The 24,771-nt window shown below is 38.2% G+C and overlaps 1 long non-coding RNA gene across 4 annotated transcripts in view; it reads right to left on the bottom strand.

Moving 5' to 3' along the window:
• Positions 1-706: 706 nt before the first annotated feature.
• LOC137442335 (uncharacterized) overlaps positions 707-24,771 on the bottom strand; it is a 70,541-nt gene continuing 46,476 nt past the window's right edge. Inside the window, exons 3-5 of one of the 4 annotated variants that reach the window (XR_010987638.1) lie at positions 1,773-1,846; positions 1,619-1,690; positions 710-1,534 (exon numbers count right to left, since the gene is read on the bottom strand). This is a non-coding gene — a long non-coding RNA (uncharacterized lncRNA). Of the gene's footprint in view, positions 1,535-1,618; positions 1,847-24,771 lie in introns of all 4 variants that reach the window. The other 3 variants (XR_010987636.1, XR_010987637.1, XR_010987635.1) reach the window with 3 other exon arrangements.

Consider the following 24,771-nt stretch of genomic DNA (forward strand, 5'->3'; position numbering starts at 1 on the left):
CCAAGCAAGCAAGGTCAGAAGCAGAGACAAGAGGGAAAAGAAGCAAGAGAGAGAAAAGCAGCTGTGCTGCAAACCATATAGAAACTCTGCAAACCAATGAAATGAGATATACATATCTATGTTCTTGTCTAGACCCTTGGGACTGTCCATCCCCTGGACTCTCTCTCAAATTCTCTGGAAAAACTTTTTCTTTATCATGTAATATTCAAACTATAATAGTGTGGTTATGTCTTTTGAGGAACTGATTTTTTTTTTTTTTATTTTCTTTATAAAAATCAGTCTCACTTAGAACTGAGGACTTGTCAATTGCATAACTGAAATATTTTTATCATTTAAGTAGACTGATAAGACAAAGTTCAAGAAGCAACCAAAGATACATCCTCCCATGGCAGCCTTGATGTCTGTATCCTGTTCAGTAGCTACATGGTGGAACATGGATCAAATAAGAAAGTACAGTATATAAGACAACTGTTATGCAACTGATGTGCTAAGAAAACTTTGTAAATAAGCAGATTAAAGTATTATTAATGAGGAGGAACAATGTGAATGCTGTGCAGTCACCTAACCTGTGGAAGCAGTTCTCACTGCAGAATAACTGAATTGCACTAAGTCGAAAGGGTGAACTTACCTTGCATGACTGTGATGTGAGAAATATAGACTAGTCCTTCTGTGTGTCTGACCAGGTTAAATAAGGGTTAGAAGGAAATGATGACAAAGTTGTGAGCTTTATTTACACTTTTATTTTCTTATTGCTGTCAGCAATCCTGAGAGTGTGACATAGGTACCCAAAGTTTACAGTAATTTTACAATTCAACTACATTTCCATTATTATTTCTGAATATGCATTTCTCTGTCATCTTTCAAATCTCTAAAAGGGCAAATGTAGTACTATTCATTGTCTAATAGTATTTATTTAAGTACTTAATATCAGTTTTACAGAAAGTTAATTAACTTTTAGATATAACATTTGATCTGTTTCTTTGAATTCTGGCTCCCATTTGTATTTGTTATGACAAGGATAGAAGAAATCTTTGAACTACTCCACGGCACTTAGTTAAAATGAAATGTAAGTGTTCTTTACCCCTTAAGAGGGGATATACATGGTGTTCCCCTCATTGTTATTTATTTCCACAGATATACTGAACAAGAATTATGCTCTCAACGATGCTAGCCTATGGGAGAACAATATTCCAGAAAAGGCAATGATTATTATTTTTTTTTTCTAGCCAGCTAAGTTAAACACGCTTTAAAACAAGCAAGTAAACTTGACCACCCCCAACTATATCTTTGACCAGAAAAATGCAATGTCTATATAAGAAGTGCTTGCTTCTCACTACTGCATTCAGAGCTGGTGTTCCTCTCAACAGCAACTGTAAAATGTGGGGCCACAGTTGCATTCATTGTTCAGTGAGCTTGTCCACAAAGTTAAACCCACCGACAGCAATGAATGTTGATTGTGACCTTTTTGTAAAGCTTGGCAGGGTAGGGGAGAAACATCATGTGATGATTAGGTTGCTATCTTCGGTGTTAAGGCCTGAAAGCATGAAGTAAGGAGGAGGATGGTTAGCTGGAGGGTACAATCAACGGTCGATGGTTTTCACTTTAATTCCAAACTCACCGACAGCGTTGAATGTTCACTGAAGCAACCACTACAACAGAACTCCATTGACTTGACAGCATCCTCAAATGTCTGAAAGGAGTGGGGGGGAAATAAAAATTCACACAATTATTTAATCATACAGATGATGCAACTTCAGTCTTTTTTCTCTTACCAATACCAACGCCCTTCTCTGCCCATCCTATTTCAGTCTTTGTGTAAGGAGCTGGCAGTTCCACAAACTTCTTTCTATGAAAAAGAAAAGATTATTAAGGCTTTAACAATATAGGAGGGGGATCCTTACACAAGTGAATTAATGTCTGTTATTTCACTGAACTGAACTTCATAGCAACCCAAAACATAAGATCCCATACATGTACAGAGCTGGCTAAAAGTGCTGTGAACAGTGCTGCCATTTGTAGATTGCAAAATTGAGTAAAATTTCCTCCACTGACAGTTCATTTGGATTGAAATTTGCTTAGGACTGATGAAAACTACATTTTCTTTTGAAAAAGTTGAATTTCTCAATAAATGTCTTAGAGACAAAAGGCCTTTTTTCATTTTCTCTTTTTTTTTTTTTCTTTCCCCCTTACAAGCTGTTGTACTTACAGAGCCTATTCTGAGAGTTTGCAGGAGGAAAAAAGGCAAATGTGCATCAAGGCTTGATGACCTAAATTTCTTTTCACGTGCTCTTTCAGGTGGCCATATCTAGAACTTGATTATAGTGCTTACATAGTGCTTATTCTTAAAAATTTCCTTTTCCCAACCTTCTGAGCTCTCCAACTCAATTGTCCTATTTTCTAATATAAATAAATAGAAAGTAAAGAAAAAAAATGTGTAGGGTTGCAATTTTCATGTTGTAGGCAAAGGGGTTTAGAGGCTGAATCAGCAGGCAAACCACTGTAACCCAGGAATTTTACCTTATTTGTACTTGTGAGCAGTTTCCCTGCAGAAATGTGGTCTTGAAGCTCAGCTGGCCTGAATTCTTTTTTGCTAGGTTCACCCCTAGCTTGTTGCAGTGAAACTATGTGGCTGATTCATTGACTTCTATGAATTGCTGATTTACCTGGTCCTTTGATAAAAGATGTCACACCCTTTCTGATCCATTTATGACTATCTTTAAAATCTTAACCAAACCCCCCAACATTTATAAAATTTGTACTTCTGTAAAAGGAAGCAATACTGAGAGACTGCAGGTTGTAAGTGTGCTGCCTGTACCTACTTTGTAAACAAACACATACCAAGGACTTGTTTCTTTCCAGTAATGGCTTTGCATGTAGAGGTATTTAACCCAACTGTACTTCTATCAAATATATCTAAAGGACAGAGTAATTAATATAGCCTACTGGAGAGCTAGATAATGGAATCAACTAATTTTTTTCTTTTACAGGAGATTAGATATGCTGTGTTTCAGAAGGCAGCTGTGATTATGAAGGCATCTAAATTATGAAGGTGGTAGAAGCCCCTTCCCTGGATGTTTTTAAGGCCAGGATGGATGTGACTCTGGGCAACCTGATCTAGTGGAGAGTGTCCCTGCCCATGGCAGGGGGGTTGGAACTGGATGATCCTTGGGGTCCCTTCCAACTCTAATAATTCTGTGATTCTGTGAATTCTAACCAGTTGTGGCAGTCAACCCTCTGATACACCATCACAAGATATTTGCTAATAATTCCTTATCTCTGAAGTTTGGTGGGTTTGGGGTTTTTCTTAATTAATTATTGTTTTCCTCTATTGGCTTTTCTGTAGTTCAATTTCAAGGATGTTACAAAAGGAGTTCCTCACATCAGCATGAGCGATGAGGAAATAAGGCTCTCCAGTTCAGTAGTCTTTTGTGCATCTGCAACTGTTCAATATTGTTCTAGCCAAATGAATAGACTTTACGGTTTAGGGGGCTCTTACTTAACATCTGCCCTATTATAAGCTTTCTTTCTGTATGATATTTCCTTCAGCCTTTATTCCTACACTCTTACTCCCTCCTTCCCTGTGTCACTTCATGTTTCAATATGAGGTCTCACTTAGCTGATACCTGATAGTTAGGATGGGGTGTAGGGGAAAGAGGGGAGCTCTGTAGAACTGACAGCTAGGTAGAGTGCATCTTAGAAGGAATTACTTCCACAGGTGCTGGCTATTCCCTCCCTACTTCCCATAATGGAAAAATTTCAGTATGCCCTTGCTTACCTAGCCTCTGATGAAACAGGCTGAAACTTGTAAGTACAAAAACACAAAAAAAGTATTCCTGAGCTCCAACCCTGACTCCTGATGTGTGCAGGGTAAAAATGCTTTCATCTTCTCTCATCTGGTTTTCATTTTAAAAAGAAATTTTACTGGTCTTAGCTAGCTGTTACAAATGCCAGCTTGATTTTCAGTTTTATTTCAGATCTGCAGGCTTATATGAGCATTCAGATTGCATGTGTGGGTTGTTTGGGGTTTTTTCATTGTTGTTTTTATTTAAGGTTAGTAGGTCATAAATAAACCAAAGCACTTTCCTTGCTGTGAGCAATAGGGTCATGGTGTACATGAAATACCGCTTTAAAAATATTGGAACCTAACTTGAATTGACAGAGGTACATGAGGAAGTAGTTCATTGTGCTGTTGTAAAGGCCATAGGGATTTGGACTGCTAGAGCTGCCTGTTTTAGGAATAGATTAGATATCTTGTCTGATGACCTGTACTTAATTTAAGTGACTGCCTTTGCCAGCTCTTCCAGAGGGCAACTGTGTGAAGTAGAGCATCTCATCTTCAGTCTTCAGTCCTTTTCCTCCTCTTGATGGCCTGACCCAAATTGAAGATATGGGTGTTGTGCTGCACAAACAATTACTTCCATCCTATGTGAACTGCATCTTTGGTTCTAGTTAGTTAGTTTTTCCATTTTGACCTTGGTACCTTGAATCAAAAGACTCGTGTTCAGCTTCATGGTACTGGTTAATACTGGCAACTCTTACACAGTACATTCACGTTTAACAGCTACTTTATGTAAAGCAATGAAAAAATCTCCCTACTTAGAAATGGTGGACAGAATTATGAAGTACTACTCTGCTCTGCTTATTGCCCCACCTCTTCCTTCTCCCTTCCCCATATACATCCATGATAGATGTCAGACAAATATGGCATGCAGGCTACTTCAAACAGCTGCTTTAGTACTTGTAACAATCTTCTCGCATGTACAGCAGTGAGATTGTTTAGGGACAAATACTTAGATGAGTCCATAGATCTCAGGTTTGGGAGGATTTTTACCCTTTTAGCCAATTTCACAGATCACAGAAAATTTATTGAGGCTGGAAAAGACCTCTGAGATCATCAAGTCCAACCTATGACCTAACACCACGACATCAGCTAAACCATGCCACCTACTGCCACATCCGATATTTTCTTAAAGAAAATTTCCCTAGTGATGCATTAAAGCAGACTGTCCAGATTGCAAACTGATTAAGAGTATATTAACCTGTTTGTATAAGATAGATACTCTGCATGGCTTATGGTGTCTTTTATCTTTTGCTGTCATTGAATTGATACTGGAAGGTGGAGTGAAGACTTTTCAAAAGTAAATATTCCTTTGTATAAAAGGAAAACAACAGAACAATAGTGTTGATACTCATACAGCTATATTGTTGACTACTTCCACCTCCCATTTGCGTTCTCCTGCATTCTGTCAACAGGCTTTCAGTTACACACTTGGGGACAAAAAGAAGTGCAATGTGTGGATGCATTTTTAATGTGTTGCAAAAATGAATTCCAGTGGTAGTGTCAAAAAAAAGGGCACTAACAGCCTTGGAATCAGATTCTTGGCTTAGTGTAAACTGACAAAGCTGCATTGACATCAGTGGCATCTGCATTTACACCAATCGGCACCTGGATGCTCATCTGGAAAGAGAAGTGAAGTAGAATGATCAGTTATCACTTCTTATCACCTTTTCTACCTTTTGTGTTGAGTTCCTTTTTTTCTTTTCTTTTCTTTCTTTCTTTTTTTTTTTTTTTTTTTAAATGAAACCTTTCTCAAAAGACAAATTTTCAGGTTGTGTTGACATTTTTTCTTAACATGCAATAAATTAGCACTGTGTTACCATTTGAAGGGGGAACTTTAAGCTAGATTCTGACTGGAAAGGCTGAATTATTACTGTTGGATACAAAAGAAAAATAATGACAAGGTCTATATAATGCATAGGATTGCTAATGGGAATACAGAGCAGAGGCATAAACAGTTCTTCCTCTCTTGTCTTCTGTCACTTCTGCTTGCAGCTTTCCTCTCTCTCTCTCCTGGGGCTTTGCCAGGGTATCTCTGTTTTGACTACTGTGTGAGGTAATGAAGAAGAGGGAGGGAATGGGGGAGGAGGTGAACAGGTCCTTTGGATCTCCATTCAGGGGGGTCTGAGGAGTTTCTGTGTTTCTTATAAATGGTAAATATATCTATAGTATATTTTGTACATATTCATTGCATTTCATTTTTCTAGATTTTAGTTCACTTGTAAATAGAGCTTCATTTCCTTCCATCTCAAACTGAGCTAAGTCCTTCAATTTATTTGGGGGAGTAATTCCCTCAAATTAGTTGAGGGTTAAATTCAACCCACCACTCACTAAAACACTGTTGTGCTTCCACTGAAAGGAATAAAATCCAGCTAACTAAAAGTTATTAGAGATTCAACGTACTCTTAGATGACTTTGAGTTATATGCTGAAAGTTAAAACACTGTGTGGCTATTGAGAGGAAGTCCTTTTTCTGACAAAAATAAAAGGGTTTCTTCTGTGGTCTTAAAAACGGCAGGAACAGAGTCCAATAACCTTCATTGTGGCCTAAGCCCCACTGCATTCTGCAAACACTAGCTGTAGTTGTTACTGCAGTGTGTTGGAGTAGAACGTTGGCTCCTAATTCCTAATGCAGTAATTTTAAGGCCAGTGTTTTTCCAGAGATCAAATTAGACAATCACAATGTTTTCATCTTTCCTTCAACCTATGGAAACATCTTTGTAAACCTCTGCTTGGGAAGGGGAAAAAAAAAAAAAAAAAAAGATGTTTTAAGGAGTAAAACTGGAATACAGCCATTTCTGGAGAAAAGTAGCAGCTGCATGACATCTTGAAGCACTATTGCATGCCAGCCTGAGACAGGAGGGAAAAATGTTTAAATTCTGCACTCTATAAGGCTGGTTTTTTTCTACATTATGATAAGAAGAAATCTGAAGTTATGCAGGATTGCCTTGATTCTTGCTGATGAAACAAGAGGAGGAAAATTTCTTGGCACGTCAGAAAAGGTGTTTTTTTTTTGTTTGTTTTTTGTTTTTTTTTTAGGTAAAATAATAACTACAAGACTCTCTAAAACTTAATCAGAACTCGTTTGACACTCAGAGCCACCACAGAGCAATCTGCAGTTCCTTGAGTCTTATCAGAATTCTGCTGGCCAACACACGACTCTACTTTCAAAACTAATCCCGTGAGACGTTTGTTGCATCTCTGCAACGCAGGCTCGGAGCTGGCGTGCTGATTAGCCAAGCTAATTTAGGAAAAGAACAAATGTGAGGAGAAGCAATGATTTTAGTTCAATTAAATATTTGATTGCGTTTCCAGAAATAATTTAATTGCAGCATTCGAAACTGTGCTTTGCCCATTAGAATTTTACCTGATCAGTGTTTTGGTAAATTCTGATATTAAAGACACTTCCAACCCAAAACGTAATGTAAAAATACCCAAGCATATCTCATCTTTTTGCTTACTGCTTTAGACTTCGTGTACTTCCATCAGTATAAATAGTTACTCTTATTTAACAAATCATAGCTGTATGCATGAGTTCTAAGGAGACTTTCACATCTGACCTATTGAGCCTGAGTCTGCAATTTATTACTTCATGTTACAGGATCACAGGATGTGAGGGGTTGGAAGGGACCTCAGGGAATCATTGAGTCCAACCCCCCTGCCAGAGCAGGACCCTAGAATCTAGCACAGATCACACAGGAATGAATCCAGACAGGGCTTGAATGTCTCCAGAGACTCCACAACCTCTCTCAGGATCCTGTTCCAGTGCTCTGTGAACCTTACAGTAAAGAAGTTCTTCCTCATGTTGAATTGAAACTTCCTGTGCTGTAGTTGATATCCATTACCCCTTGTCCCATCACAGGGTGAAAGTGAGCAGAGGCTGTGCCTTCCTTCTTGACACCCAGCCCTCAGATATTTATATACATTTATTAGATCCCCACTCCAGACTGAAAAGCCCTAGGGCTTTCAGCCTCTCCTCGTAGGGCAGTACTCCAGCCTCTTCATCATCCTCCTAGCCCTCTGTCGGACTCTCTCTAGTAGACCGCTGCCCCTCTTGAACAGGGGAGCCCAGAACTGGATGCAATATTCTAGGTGGGGCCTCACTAGGGCAGAGTAGAGGGGGAGGAGAGGGGGAGGATATTGTTAATCCTGTTTAAAATTATAAGAACTTTTCCAATGCAAAAGATTGTGGCACCGGACCTTTGCTTTTTGTCGAAAGCCAAGGAATTGGTTAATAAATTCTAATAGTGCCTGCAGTTTTCCAGCCTTTTGGATGACAATTCTCCACACTTTGTTGCTGGAACACATTTCTATTTATGGAAGATACGCACATATTTCAGTGTCCACAAATCATACACAAACATCTGTTCTTTAGATCAGTAGCTGGAGTACAGTAACTGCTCTTTACATTAATAGCCAGGAAATAATGCTCACTCATTGATGTTAGGCTTAAACTTTAATTTGTAGCAGATATATCAGTAATTTAATATTTTTTGACAATGTAAGTCAAAACAGTACAAGCTGAAAATGCAGTCAGAGTTCTGTGTGGCTTGTACCTGAAAAATATCAAATGGAAGTTGTATGATAGAGGGGGGGAAAAGACCAATGTGATCAGCTCTGCTAAAACAGGAGTTTCTGTTAGTAATCCTCTGTACTCATTACTGCCTTTGAAGGGAATTTCTTACTCTCCCCTTCCTTAGGCAGGCATCCTTTTCTTATTTGATGAATCTGGTTTGTGTGTACGGTCTACATTTTTGTCTTAGTAATATGATCTATTTCCCATGTGAACCTGCAGGCAAGGTTCTAAGGCCAGTAACTGTGAAGCTATGTTCAGAAAACATATGGCATATTGTGGAAACCAAGACTGTGGAGAAGTTAAAAAGATATGGAAAAGAACAATGCTGGATGATAGTATAGATGGTGGAGGAGAAGGCAGGGGTATGAGTTTTATTATTTTCTCTCTTCAATCTCAGTATGTTTACATCAAGTCTTTTCAGCTATAAAGAGAAGAATCTTTAGGGTGTAAACTACTTAGGGTTTGTCATATGTTCAAAACCAGATTCCTTGCTTGTTTTTTGACATCTCTTTTGTCTTTTTAGTTTATCAGAATGGGGAGTTGGTATTTAGAGGATAGGCTTAGATATGTCAGCATAGCAACAAAATTTTCATAGAAAATAGATATAAAAATGGAGTTTGTATCTTGTCTTTTAGCTTCTCCACCATGACTGTATGAAATGCATATATTCAGAGATAATTTGTTTGGGGAGGTTTAAATCGTTTTGTTTAATTTCTACTTCTGATTTTTAATTATTTTTAGAAGCCACCAGAAAAGGTGCTGTTTAAGTGCAAGTTAGCTTAGGGATTCTCTATGCCTATCTTGCTGGCAGAGCAGAGTGCGTTAGCAGCTAGCTTTAATATCCCACCCCCCTCTTTCTAATTCACTGTAGGAATGGACTGCAAGAATTACCAAATTCAAATAATTATGTTCCTGCTGCACAAAGCTTCTTTTGATCAAGAGCAAGTCATTTGAACCCTAATGTTTAGTGAGTAATACTTAAAGCCTCATAAAAGAGTAGTGATGGGTGATATCTCATAGTGCTTTGAACATGTGAAGTGCTATATAAACAATATAGGGCTATTGCACACAGCTCAGGCTATTAGCATTGGAGGCACACTGCCCCAGGCCCTCAGAGGGGAAATGTGTTCACTGGAAAAGAGACACCTTTTTGTGTTCTGGCTGCCTTCAGATTAAGTATTGGGAGGTCTCTAAACAGTATGCAGAGAAGTAAAAGAATTATTTTTTTTTCCAATATTGTGTTTATTAGTAGTGGGTAATAATTATAGACAGAGCAGCCAGTTAGAACCATGATTCTGAAAATGTCAGGAGAGTAAATCATTGCCTGTTTGCATTATTTTCATTACTGTAATAATATTTTGGCATTCTTGCTTTTTTTCTTTTTGAAAAGTCTGTATGCAAATCTATTTGTTGCTAACATAGTATTTTTCATGTGTAATCTGAAACAGATGAAAGGGTATGCTTTACCTTTGCTCCTAAAAAAATCACTGTATTGTACAGAAGTAAGACCTCTAATGCAGTTTGAGACTATACTGAATGCTCCCTGGGTGCCTGTCTATAAATGCTGGTGGAATTGTGCTCTTAAAATACCAACATAAGTTAAGAAAATAAAGGGGCACTTGTTAAACAGCTGATGTAACATCCATCTATTAGAGCTGAGAGTTCTGCTTAGATGGAAACAAAATTTTCTTAGGGTTGGTGGAACTGCCTGATTTGCTTCATTTTTATTTTTCCATCATACTTTCTATATGTTCTGATAAATAAAGGCAATTGCTTAGGTTCCACACAGACGTGCCTATCTCACAATCACTACAATGTGCAGTCTAGGGAAGTGGAAAGGCTCTTTCATGAGAAGAGGAAATTCCTTGAAAACTTTTTTATGCCAGTCATTGCTCCAGATTAAAAACAAAAGAGGTTGTGGTTGTTTTCTTTTTTTGGCCAGAGTTGCCAAAACATTCTTTTTGCCCTTTGGTGGTGTAACTTTTAATTTTCAACAGTAGAGACCATTCTAAAGAATTGGATTTTTCTACTTGCTTGCTTTTTTTGTGTGTATGTCTTGAGCTAAGCTTTTAGGCATGTTAAATGATGTAAACAAGTTTGGAGTTTTGTTACTGTTATCTAGGAACAACCATTCAAAACAAATATGCTATTGACTCAATCCTACAAAGCTCTGAACACATAATAAGCTCAGGCTTTGAAGAACTGGGCACACAGTTTAGATATTTAGCATAGCAAAATCCATTGCAGTGCAACTGCTTGTGCTGGGTCCAATGATTTATAGCATAAATGGAATGCATAATCCTGTGTATTTAGGAAGCAAATGCTTAGTTCACTGTTTTCTATTGTAACTTTTTTTCCCTTTCTTTTTTTTTTTCCCCCTCTAATTTCATATAGACCAAAACAAGCAATGTCTTTTCTGCTCTAGCAAAGACATTTTTAAGTCATGTATACTATTCTAAAGAAAAATGGCCCACAAGAAATAGATGCAATATCCCAGGAACTGTTATAAAAGCCTTATCTTTATTGTTGAAAAATAGTGCACCCTTAATGTTTTTAATCTGCCTGTGTTTTTGTGGCACTGTCTACATCTTCCTATTTGTCCCTGTTGAGATCAGCTGTTCTTGCAAAAGCTCTTTGTGCTCCAGTAACCACTTCAAACTCTGAATGAACAAAATTAAGCTAGACTCCTAATTTATTTTTCTAACAGATAGTGAAAGTTGAAAGTGGTCATTGGCCCAAAAACCTATGGTGAAAGCAAAGATGGTTTTATTGGGAAAGGGAAGTGATGTTTGGTCTCCTTTTCTCTCTTTCAATCCCCTTTTGCTAATTTCTTACAACGTTTTTGCTTTGTCCCACATCTCAGAGTCCCAGGAAACTGCAGATTCTACAACCCTGGGGTTTCCCTTTTTGCAGCCATCTGATGTAGTAAGGTAGGGTAGGCCAGGAAATGTTTAAGACCTCAGCTGAATCTGGTTTGTGAGTCCAGATTCTGTCTCTTAAAACTGGGAAGAATGACAGGGAGGTTGGCAATGAAGTAAATGAATGAATGGGGCGAGGGAAAACATGAACAAGCAAAGCAAGGGCAAATTATTAAACCATAACCCTTGCTTCAGATATTCTTGTGTGTGTTTTAATATATGTAAGCAGACATGCAGATAGTTTAATGCAATGGAAGAAAGGGAACTATCTCTTCCTGTTGGAAACTTAAGAGCATCAGAATTGTATGTGTGTAACATCTAAAAGTTTCAAGTGTAATCAAAACATAGTTCTACACAACTGAGTATTGCTTCTCTGACGTACCTAATACACACAAACACCCAACCTGTAGTAAATTAATAGCTTTTGGAGTGGATTCTTTTCATTCAGTCAGAACTTTCTCTGAAAATCTCTAGAGATCCCCCATTACCCTCCCAGTAACCACTCTCAATCAAGAAATCATAACCTGAAAAATCATAGGTGACATTGGTTATCCTCTGAAGCTTTATTTCTGTATCAATACATCCATGGATTTGTAAAGCCTTTCTTGTTTAGGTACCTACATATTTTTCTTGCTTAAGGTAACTGGGGAATTTGATGTTCACAGATTAAAATTTCTGTGCTGCTTAATGGTCTTCTGTTTGTACTTTAGAAAGCTCTGAATTAAATTCTATTAGGCGTGGAGGCTCCATCACTTAAGTCCTGTGGTAACTTCACATTCTGAAGACCTAATGCAGAGACATTACGGTGACTTTTAGCAGATAGGATGAACTTCACTCTTAGTGAATATGACCCAGGTGCTAAAAGGCTATAACTGAGAGTGCTAGGTTAAAAGCACAATCAGCTTGGTACATAAATATTACATGACTGTACCTTTAATGGGTTCCTATCACAGACTTGCTTTGTTTAAAGATTTCTATAACCCTGCTGATTTATTGCATCTTTTCTAGAAGTATGCTGTTAGCAGGATACTCAGCTGAAGCACTTTCAATCACGTTGGAGGATCATTATACTTTCACTTGAATAACTAATTAGCCACAAGAAATTAACCACTGCTGTTTAGCACAAAAACACTTCCAAGAAGGGCTTTCATTTTTTGTTGTGGAAAATTACCTCAGGCACTTGAGGAGGTGGACAGAAGCAAGAAATAAGAGTCCTGCTGCCTTTTAATATAACTTTTGTTTCCAATTCAACCTGATAACTATCAGGGAAAACAGCTGTCTGAAAGGGGCTCTGCACTCAGACTTAGGATGAATATGTTCTCATCTTTCTGGTACCATGAATCTGATGACTAACCTCATCCCCTTGGTTGAAACAGGTTGAAGATACTACATGCTGTGTCTTAAGGCCATGGGAGACAGAGTGTGAGACTGAGGAAGAAATAAATTAATGAATAGGAAAGAAGGAAGATTATAACATGGCCAAAGAAAGGATATATAAACATTCTGTTTATGTATCTGGAACTTGTTTTTCTTGTGAAATGTGGACTATGATGAATTGGCATAAGAAGGCCTAATCTGAACACCTTGCATAACAGCTCAGTAGTATTGTCAGACGCTATTCATAACACGGCTAAAATAATGTGAGACAGGGAAATGAGGGAGAATGAAGAGCAGTTAAAACATTTAACAATTTGCCCTACCTCTCCTAGGGCAAAATCTGGAAAGGAATAGAGGACAAACTGTTTCTTGGATCTAGATTCTCCTCTAATATATAAAACCCATTTAATGAGACAATAACAGGTTGAACACTTTTTTTCCCTCTGGAACTGCTATTTGAAGCCCACTGTTCAAGAAATATGCATATAAAATACACTTCAAAACTATAAAACTAAACTAAATTAATAATAAAGTAATTCTCCTTCTATTGCAGAACCACTGAATTCCTAAACTGTTTGGAGAAAAAAAGATAAATATTGTCCACTGATTTAAGGGCAAAGGGGAGAGGAAGCTTACCAGTATTTCTTGCTCCCCCCTTCTCTCTACCTACACTTCCAGGTTTAGAAAGTTAAGTTTTCAGTATGTGCAAGAGAGATGTGGTGATACTGAAACACTGGGAATTATTCAGTGCAAAAAAGGAGTGGGTTACTGTAGTCATGACAAACTCCTCCTGAATATCAAAAATAAAGGTAGTGCTACCCCATTCCTATAATACTTTTAGCACTTTCCCTCTCTGTTCTTTGCTTTTATTCCCATGCTTACCCTCAAGAGTCTATTTTGGGCACCTGAAGATTAGGATCAGAAGCTCATTCAGCTGTTTATGATTCTATTGGACTACCTGCATTGTTTAAGTATCTACTGAAAATATTCACATAAACTCGGTACTTGCTGGATGTGCTTTTCCTCCTGGGTGTTGTTTTCATTGTTGGTCGTTCTTTTTTTTTGTTTGTTTGTGGGTTTTTGTGGGGGTTTTTTGTGTTGCTCTTGTGGTTTTTTTTTGTTTGTTTGGCTTTTTTTTTTTTTTTTTTTTTTTTATTGGCTTATGACAATACAGAAGAGAGTGAGGTTATATCTGACTTTTTGGAGAAGAGGGTAGTTGCATGCTAGGAGATCTGACTCGGAGTGAAAGAAAATGGCAGAGCTGCCTTCTAGAAAGAGGATATGAACAATGTTATCACAGCTTCAATCAAACCCATGATAACACTTTTCTTTAGGAGCTATGGGACAGACAATTTCAGCCTGGGCATGCTGCCACTTAAAACAAATTGTTACAAACATAGGCAGCCAGGAGCTTTTGTATGAGCACCATGTGTGTGTTTACCAGTGTGCAAAGTCACCACATCAGGATTGCTGTACATAAGAACTCATTAGGAGAAGGGCTCAGTGAAAGTTCTTTCACTTACCTTCTAGAAAATTTTCTGCCAAGCTTTTTAAAAACAAAGTATTACCCTGAAACCATATGCAGGGAATTTCAAAAGAAGGAAGGGATTTTAAAGATCCATTCACTTGACATAGTGGAATTTCTACTAAAAATTCCAGTGCTTTCTTAGGTGCATCACTGAAAAGTGCAATCCGAGTACAAGGATGTCACAGAAATGTGTTAAATTCAATGCAATGTGTCTTTCAGGTGAACAGTATGCAATAGCCTAAGATTCTTTAGGCCTAGTACTCAGGGCTTATCCAAACTATGTAAACATTCAACTTTGTAGTAATTGCAACTGAATAGCAATAACTGAATATAAAACCATTATCAAACATCCAAGTTATAGGCTGTTGACAGATGTCTCCATTTTCCTTCCCCTTTTAGGAACAGATACTGTGATTTACTCCCATTACGTAATTTTGTTTTATTTGCTCTTCCATTTTGATCTTTAACTCTTCAATGAGCTTAATGTGTCCTCAAATAAAAGTTGCTGACTTAGAGAGTAGTTTGGACTTCCACCCACAGATTCGGTTTGTCTGAATTCTTCCTCAGATCTAAATCTTGAAATTCCTTCTCACTTGCATACCCTTATTCATGCTACACCAAATGCTGACAAGCTAATGTTTAGGTATCAGCTGCCTCTATGCTGTGGTCCTTCATAGATTTGTAAACCAAAAGAAGTAGAAAATGTATAATCTAAAAAACCCTAAATATCTCATGGGAAGACAATGTAAGACTCTCCCTTAAAAGAAAACCTTCAAAATACAATGAAAACAAATAGGCAGCTATGTCTCCCTTGCATTTACACTTCAGTTGTTGGATGACTTCACAAAACACAAAGACTAGTCATGAAAAAAATCAAGAGAATAACCCTAGACCTCTTTCCTGAGAAAATGCTGATAAAAAAGTAGGTTAAGACAAGACACTGAGGGAGAGACAGAGAACTATCACTTTAAGTGGATTATAAGAAAAAGCATGTAACTGTTCCATTCTTTCCATTAGGAAACTCTAATGTATTAGCTAATTTTCTATTTCAGTAGCTGTGCATGCATGTAGTTGAGAAGATGAAGCAAATGAGAAAGTTGCTTGGGTTGCTCATGCATTTGAGAATCCTTACTTTGATTTGGTCTATACTGAGTAAAACCAAATATGAAATGATGAGTCCAAAGTTACATTCTGGGTGACTTCAGATAAATAGAAAGAAAGTTTTACTGTGAGAATTGAAAAGATTTTCCATATTAGAGAGTCTGTGTTTGGTACCCTTGAATAGTACAGTAATTATTTTTTTTTAAATTTTTTTTTTTTTTTTTTTAGTATTTTTTCCCCCTTCCCTCTCTTCCCATTCTTTCAGGCTCTGTTGAGGACATAAATCAACCTCATTTGTCCTTCTTTAACCTGGGTCCAGTTTTGGGCTCCCCAGTTCAAGAGAGACAGGGAACTGCTGGAGAAAGTCCAATGGAGCTTGGGAAGGTGCTGAGGGGCCTGGAACAGTTCTGTGAGGAAGAGAATCTGAGAGATCAGGGGCTGTTGAGCCTGGAGAAGGGCAGCCTGAGAGAGGATCTGACCAATGCTCAGCAAGAGCTAAGGGATGGGGGGCAAGAGGATGGGGCCAGACTTATGGTTTAATGGCCATGGGGTGTTCGGTTGACAGTTGGACTCAATGATCTTGGAGGTTTTTTCCAACCAAAACAATTCTGTGATTTTTTTTCTGATTTCTCAAGTTGTAAGTCTGTAAACTTGTCTTTATGCTGATGAGTAAATATATTTCTGCAAAACTGTACAGTGTATAAGAGTTCAAAGTTTGTACATCTCATCAATTGATTCCATTTTTGACATTCAACAACAAAAATTGGCCTCTTTTCCTCAAATGGTCAGCAATTTTTCCTGTAGTGCTGGTGAACTGGAGTATCTATGGTTCAAAGCTCCTTATATGTCTAGTGAATGAGTAAAAATCTGCTGTCTTTAAAATGACAGTGACTTACTGGTGTTTTACAATGCTGAATCATAATAGGGGTACTGTATTGGTTAAAAATAATTTGTACTTTGCAGATTATTATGTTTCTCATGAAAATTAGTAATTCATTGCATTATGGCTTCTTTGTGCCTAACACGTTTGATATATATTCAGAATGTTTGAGAGGTGCATAGTCAGAAGCTGAATTACAAACAAGTTCTGCATTCTCTTGGCTTTGGTGTTCTGCACAGGATTTTTTTCCCCCACTGTCTTTATTAAAAAAAAAAAAAAAAAAAGAAAAATAAATTAATGTAGTCTTGGAACTTAGGATCTATGCTTTCTCATTCTTTCTTGTGCTGTTTTGAGCTTTTGTATAGCTCTAGTATCAACTATTCAATCAGTGTCTTTGAAAAGTAACCTACCAGGCTGCCAGATACCTGATGTAGAGAAGCTAGATGGTGCCAGAAATCAGTCACTCTGTGCTAAATATTGCTGCTGGCTCTACTCCCTGTCTCTCAGAGTCTGTAGAAGCCTAATCCTCTGTTCTTCAGTGAAAAGATGGCAGGATTTAAAACTGCCATCTGAAGTTGCTGTTATGTAAAAATGTCTTGCCATCCTGAATGACTAAGGAGCTAAAGAGGTCTCTGGTCTGAAATGATAGCAAGACTTTGTTTTGTTTCTTTTTGGTATCTTATACTACATGGAATGCCTTTATGCTCAACTACTATGATATTTGCCATTCATTTCTTCACTTGCCAAGGCTTGAGTTCAATGAATTCTGAAATTCACATCTTTTAAACTGAGTGTCTTGCTGACAATCAAGCCTAAATGTCAACATCAAACTGCCTTGCATATGCCCAGGCTGCCAACCAGCAGAGTACCTACAAAGGACTTCAGCTGTCCCCAGCTTTCACCACCCAGCTGGCAGACTGAAATTTTAAAATAGTGTAGTATTAAAACTAAAGTCAGAAAAAAAAGTAATGCTGAAGCTAATGTGCAAACAAATCTTTTCACATTGGTAAATGTATCTTCAAGGAATTCTTATTCCTTGGAAGTTCTTCAATAGGAGGGTAGTGAGATTCTGGAATAGGCTGCCCAGGGAGGTTGTGGATGCCTCCTCCCTGGGGTGTTCAAGGCAGGGATGGATGAGGCCTTGAGCAGCTGAAACTATTTGAGAGCAACCTGATCTAGTGGAAAGTGTCCCTGCCCATGGCAGAGGGGGTTGTAACTAAATGACCCTTGAGGTCCCTTCCAACCCTGACAATTCTGTGACTCTGAATTTACAGGTTTTGTATAAACCAAAGACCTTCCCAAAAAATACCAAGAGCCATTTGGTTGTGTAAGAAAGGGTAGAATGAATTAATTTTCCAGTCGTGATTACAATACACAAACAATTTTTAGTTAACATTTAAAGCATGATTATTTCATTAGCCTAGTGTAAACCTCATTCAGCATTATTTTGCGAAAACAGCTTCCACAGCTGGCTTTTGTGCTTAACTGGCACATAGCACCTAAATTAAAAACCTGACTCCTCAAAACTCCTCTATTTAGTGCTTGTCTTGCTATGGAGATGCTCAGCTACCATGATTACCATGGTTCAGGCCAGGTTGGTGCTCAGCACCCATCTGCAGAAGAGCCCTACTGGCAATACCTCAACCTGTCCGGCAGAAAAGGCTGTAAGAGTGTGCAGGTCCCTTCCCTTGTGTTTTCTGCTTCTATGAGAAGTCATAGGATCAAATTCTAAAGAGCAGGGAAAGTTGGTGCCTCTACCAAGATGCAGCAGAGCATATTCTCTGTTGCCATGAAATTGTCCTTTTCAAATTCTGAAAGCTTATTGAGGAGGCATTCAAGAGCATCTCTCAATCAGAATACCCAATTGCAGGTCTTCTATGCCCTGGGTGAGTAACCTATTCCTTGTGAGAAAAGCAGTAAAAGTGCTGCTCTTTTGGCAGTTGGAAGAAGAGCTATTTCAGGGCCAGACTCCAGGAGTGAGCTCCTGGTCATATCACTGTAAAGACAGCAACATTAAATTCAGTTTCAAGGCTGCACTTCTAGACCTGTGACTCTCACTATTCCTCCCCACCTAATTTAGGAGCAATCTCTTCAATCTGCTGGCTTCAGAGACTACTTTTATGTGCACGATTCTTTAAGCAATATATATAATCTACCTAGATATAAATCTGTATGGATATTTTTTTGTATAGGCACTTGGAAGAGAACTGCAACATTTATTGTTTCTATAACACCCTTTGGTTGCTCTAACCTACCTTCAGGACTTCCCCCTGCCCCCAAATTGGGAAATGGGTGTAATGATTACCAGTTTTGTTTGGCTCTTCTTGTTCCTAACTAAGAGACTGATTTTCTTTGCTGAATCTTTTACTTTCTTCTTGGGCCTAACTTGGTATTGCTCCTTCTAGTGAAATGACAGCTCGTGAATGATGTGTGACGCAGCACAACGAAGAAATCTGTATGTGGGATGTGTTTTCTCTAGCTGGATAGCTCTCCAGGAAGAATTTTAGCAGGTAAACCTGAGCCACAAAGTCTGTTTCCATTATCAAGGGATTTAGCTTCAACTGCTAATTCTAGACATCTAATGTATGAACCCAGTATTTATGTATATGACTTTGAGAGCTGAAAATGTTAGCATATGAATGTGAGGGACTGAGAAGGATTTTTAGAATACAAATTAGCTTTTAGCTAAGTTACACTCAAAATTATACCTGAAAAGATAAAATAACATTCACATGTCTCAAACTGCAGAGTTGATTTCTATTTGTTACTCTGGCAGCAAGCTGGAGGGTCCAGATGAAGACAGAAGGCTCATTATATCTTAAAAGTTCTTTTCTGGAGTTAAAACTATTTCTACCAGCTTGTTTTAAAATTATTAACATGGAGAAATACCAGTGGGAGAAACCTGCTAACTGCCAAGATTTTCCTCCTGTGTGTTTAAAACAGAAAGTGGCTTTGATAACCTTTATTTTGACAATGTTGTGATTCACTTTTGATGTATGGGAGTCTTAATTCTTGCTTATATGCAAAGTTGAACCCGAAAGATGCTATGCAGTTTTCTTCCCCTCAGAGTAACATCTAGAGTCTGGTGGGGGGGTTGGTATTTTCTCTTTAAATGAAGTTTGCCTGAGGAGGGATTTTCTTTGTGGAAGGAGTTAACTGCATGTTGAGTTTCCTTGTTCAGGTTCACCTGCTTGGGTATGTTGTTCAACTGCTTTATTACTGAAACTTCATTTTGATATCTTTTTTTCATTATTCAGAAAATCAGGTAATTGAAAATCTAGTTACTCCTTTTCAGATGCCTTTGGGGGTGCTGGGAAAAACTAATTCTAAAAGTACGCCTTGGTATGAATCTTGCTGGCTTTCATATTGGTTTTCATTCATTACTTTATGACAATGAAGTAGAACAAATGTTGCTTATGTAAAATGAGGCAGAGTGCAGAAGCATGAAAAACATGCCCGTTCTTGTGGGAGGTGTGGTGCGATGAAGAGCTTATGATGAAATGCAGTTGAAGAGCATTTATGACTAAGATGGATGCTGCCTAATACAGGTCTGGTAAAGCCTCTGGGTTTGATTGTGTGTTTCTTCCCTTCACCATCCCTGCAGATTCTCCCACCACTGCATCACTGCCCTACATTTTCTCTTAGTGGGGGAGGAAGAATTTATAGGGGAATACTATTTGCCAACAGAAGCTTGCTTCCAGCTGGACTCTTAATAATGAAACTTAGAAGTGTGTTGCAAAAATGCACTACAAGGAGGAAAAAAAGAGAATTAATAGCCTCGGGAGCTATCCTTCTGTTGTGAACTGTAGCAGTGTAGATTGCATCACAAAAGGTTATGTCTGTGGTTTATGATGAGTGGGTAATTATAAACTGAAGATAACTCAGTGCACTGCTTATATAATTTCTTGTTAAACTTGTCACAGATATTCACTTAAGACGTGATTCTGTTTGGTTTTGACTTTTTCATCATTCTGTATTCTTATTGTTCCTGGTTTTCTTATGTCAGGCAATAGAGGCTTGGATTTTTTTTTTTAATTTTCTTTTTTCCCCAACAAAGAATGCAGGTGTTTTTCTAACGGACTGAGAAGTCTTTTGGATTTGTTTTTTTTTCCTCAGCAAGTATGATTCCTTCATATTTCTTTCACATTGGATATATGAACAGAATAATGAATAATGTTTTAAATGCCAGGTACATGATTAAAAATGTCAAAATTTGCAGCTTCTAGAGGTCTTTGGACAAGCTCAGCGAATAATTCAGAGATTGTGTTAATTTGTGTTCAGTCTGGAGAGTATCCATGGCAAATTGTCTGATTATAACAGTAACTATTACAGCAATATGAAAACTCTTGTTACTGTGATAACAGTAATTTTATTCTAATTTGTTTGATATTCATATCATTAAATCTACAGCAGTATTTAAAAACCATAGGTATAGTGTCACTGCTGCAAGTTTCTCTACAGCCCTATGCATCTGAGTGATGATAAACAGTGAGAAGCCCAGAGTGGACATCACAGAATCACAGAATTGTCAGAGTTGGAAGGCACCTCAAAAATCCTCTACTTCCAATCCCACTCCTGTGGGCAGGGACACCTTCCACTAGATCAGGTTACCCAGAGCCCCATCCAGCCTGGCCTTAAAAACTTCCAGGGATGGGGTTTCTACCACCTTAAATAATTCTCACGTAGTTTTAATTTGTGTCTAAATGTAGTTCTTTCCTTATTCTGTAGTACTAATCAGTGAACTTCTATTGATGAGGTCAACAAATACATATCTGTAAGTTTATGAAAGGAGCAGGGATAGAGGGGAAGCTATTCTAGTATTCCCCAGTAAGAATTTTCAATTTATACCTGAAACACAAATCACACCAAGTGAGTAAGCATGAATTAATTTTTTCATGTAACATTGCATGTTTTCAAGCAGGTGTTTGAAGAAAATACTTAGTATTTTTACCTTTTAACTAAAGGGCAGATATCAAAGTCTTCACTGACCCCAATAAGGAGAGAGCAACAGATCTCCAGTTCTTAAGTAATCAAACCTAATAATTTTTAATATATAATTCTGCATCTGTCATATTCACTTATAAACAGTGAGTTGTTCCAGGGGTAGTTTTGGGCTAATCAGTACAACATCAGAAGAGGTTTTCAAAAGCGCCTAATGTTACTTTATTTTGCAGTCAATGAAGTTATGCTGACTTTTAGAGCTGAATTTAGGGAAGATTAATTACTTCTGTGCAAGGAGGATTTTCAGACTGAATCATTAGGAAAAAACTATCAGTACTTGGAATGAATCCAACTCAGTCTAAGTGCAGCAACTTCTGAAGAGCCTTTGAGGCAGTTCTAGTGAATGACATTAGTTTAACAGTAATTACCTGTTAGTAAAGCAGTGATGAATGTTGTGTCCTGAAGGGTCAAACCCCAAAACATGCCCTAGCCCAGCCCAGACAATGGGCTAAGCACCAGTGAATATGCTCACCTGGACATTTCCTGGGGTCCAGATAAACATGTAGCACATGTGATTAACTTTGTAACACAGATGTGAACTGTTTGCGCCCCTGGTCATGTTTGGGTATGCCCCATCCTACAGGTCCAGTGATCAAGGTTCTGTGTTTCCAAAGGGCATTCATTGTCATGGGACAATATTTAAACCAGCCAAGAAGTCAGGCAACTTGCCCTGTTCTCACCCAGCTCTTCCAACCTTAGGGATACTGAATACTGAATGTTTCAAAAACAAGCAACAAGAGTCAAATGCAAGTAGCAGCTGAAGGGCTTGCATTAGCAGACCAGCTACACCTGGGCCTTGTTCTTACCATAAAGAGCCAGGAGCCAAATGCTAAATGCTGGCTGAGTAGCAGCTGAAGGGCCTGTGCTAGCAGGCAACCACTGCACCCAGGTCTTGCACCTGTACCAGGGGAGAAAGGGGAAAAAGCTCCCAGAGAATTGAATCCCAGAAGAGGCTGAAGCCTGGCAATGGAGCACAAAAGAGTGAGGCTTCCTAGACCTCTGTGATCTGAGGTCTGCTTGAATTATAGCCACAGCATCTAGGAAGATACTGGACAGAGGAGCAAGATGTGAGTACCTGCCTAATATGCCATGGAATCCCTTTTGTGGGATCACAGCACTTGCTTTTCCAATTTGAATTGCTGTATTGGAAATGTTAAGTCTGTATTTAAATCATTTAGCTGTCTTTATATGTGGAATGTAATACCCACAACCAAATAGAACCTGTAACTACACTGTGTGAAAAGTTACAATGGTGTTTGAAGATACCACCACCCAAGATATTAAATTATAAAATATATGGTTTGTTACATGTGGTATGATTAAAACAATGGAAAACCTTAAAGTATCTTTACAGGATCATCCATGGCTACATTCAGTGATCATTACTAAGTTGCTTAACACACCATTATACAGTGGTCTGGACTAAACTGAGAGCATTTATCATGGGGGTAGTCTCTCATATACCACAGATTCTTTTACAAAGGACACCATAAATCATGAAGAACAGTTAAATGCTGACATATAGCTAGATGTTCTTTCACTTCAGACATTGGCTAAGGACATAAGCCTATATGTGGAGTTATATAATAAATGTTAAAGTTTGTCTTGGATTATTATTGGTGTGTCAGCAGAGGTTGGTATCTCTGGTTTTGGTGGTATTTAAGAATTGTTTTGTCAAGGCATCCAGTATAGCACAATGTCAGGTTTTGGTTTGTCTTGAGAAGGGCATTGGACTATTTGAGGTACTGAAATCCCTTCTGACTACATGTGCTTCAGGAGCCTCTCCGATTTCAGTTGTTCTGAATATATATTAACGAGGTTTGATAGAAGGTCTTGAGACACTTGTTTTGATAAAGATATTTCAGACAGCTCAGGGCTTTAGAGTAGATCTTCTATGTGGTTTTATCAGCTGTTTGAGAACTTTTATCTCCAAAGGATGCTCTGAGTTTTCTGTCCAAAGGTCAGGAATAATAAATGTATCTTGTATACGATTGTACTGCTAAATGTTTTGCTGCTGTAAACAGAAGTCTTGGCTATGTGATGAAGTATGGCAGCTATCTGAAGAAGAAATTTTAGTGGAGTCTAAATATAGACTTGTCTCTTGTAGCTATTCTTTGGCAAAGAAAGAGGGTGATTGACGAGAAGTACAGTGTACGAGAGTACAGTTAAAATGTAGACAAACTGACATTATAATACAGCATCTCATTGGGTGATGTAGTGTTTTGACTATATGGCTTCAGCAGGTCTGTAATTTACTTGCCATTAAAGGCACAAAAAGCAATAATGTGGAGACAGGAATACTGTAAAATCTCTGGGTCTGCACTTGTGATGCAGATAAAAAAGCCCCTTGAACCTGTAGTGCCAAAAGGAGGCCGAAGTTACCCTTCTTCCTTGAGGAAAGCAGGTTTCGATTTTGTGGAATTTGATTTCTTTCCCTTTGCTTAACAGACAGACATTTTCTGTTTAGATTGTTTGGCTTGTGTCACTGCAAAGATCGCCGGCAAAGGAAGGCTGCTTGTGTTTTGCCTAACTCACGTCCAGTTCACACATTCAGTACAGAATTCACTATTGTGAGCAGTCCTGACTATGTTTTCTTTGTGCTTATTTGCTTCTGAATATGCTTCTTTATACTTTTAGTAAAGTAGCACACAAAACTAATTTCACCCAGAAGCTATTGGTGTTTAGCTGTAACGGAGTTACACATAGTCCTGTGACTGCATCCCAGCTATAATATCTCATTTGTTTCCTCTCAGTTGTTGTAATGTTCTCTGCCTTCTAGACTTGTCCTTTCCCTTAATGTATTTTTCCTTTTTTTTTTTTTCCCTTTTCTTTCTTTCCCCCTCCATTTTAAATTATAACTGACTTTGGTTATTGAACTTAGAATCACAGAATCAGAGAATTGTAAGGGTTGGAAGGGACCTCAAGGATCATCTAGTTCCAGCCCTCCTGCCATGGGCAGGGACACCTCACACTAGATCAGGCTCCTCAGAGCCATATCCAGCCTAGCCTTAAAAACCTCCAGGGATGAGGCTTCTGCCACCTCCCTGGGCAGCCAATATGAATCTATATGACTCCAATATGCATCCAATCTGAATCTATCAATTTCTCTTTTTATTCCATTCCCCCTAGTCCTATCATTACCTCACATCCTAAAAAGTCCTTCCCCAGCTTTCTTGTAGACCCCCTTCAGACACTGACAGGCCACAATAAGGTCTCCTTGGAGTCTTCTCTTCTCCAGACTGAGTAGCCCCAACTCTCTCCATCTATTTTCATAGTAGAGGTGCTCCAGCCTTCTGCTCATCTTCATGGTCCTTCTTGTAATAGGGGCTTAACTGAGAGTAAGCACCTGTTTCTGTATTGTCACATAAGCCAAATGTTTAATGCACCTTATTGTAATGTATGCTGTAATTGTTTGCCAAATTGAAGTGAGTCTTTTTAGAAACTGTTCCTGATCTGTAAGGACCTTGTAAAATGTGCAATATGTTAATTGTGAAGTTTTGGGGTTTTTTTTAAGCATGTATTTCAAAAGAAAAGAAAAAGGCTGTGTAAGTGA

Source organism: Melanerpes formicivorus, unplaced genomic scaffold, assembly GCF_026170545.1.
Source record: "Melanerpes formicivorus ecotype bairdi unplaced genomic scaffold, bMelFor1.0.p_v2 SCAF_7, whole genome shotgun sequence".
NCBI lineage: Eukaryota > Metazoa > Chordata > Aves > Piciformes > Picidae > Melanerpes > Melanerpes formicivorus.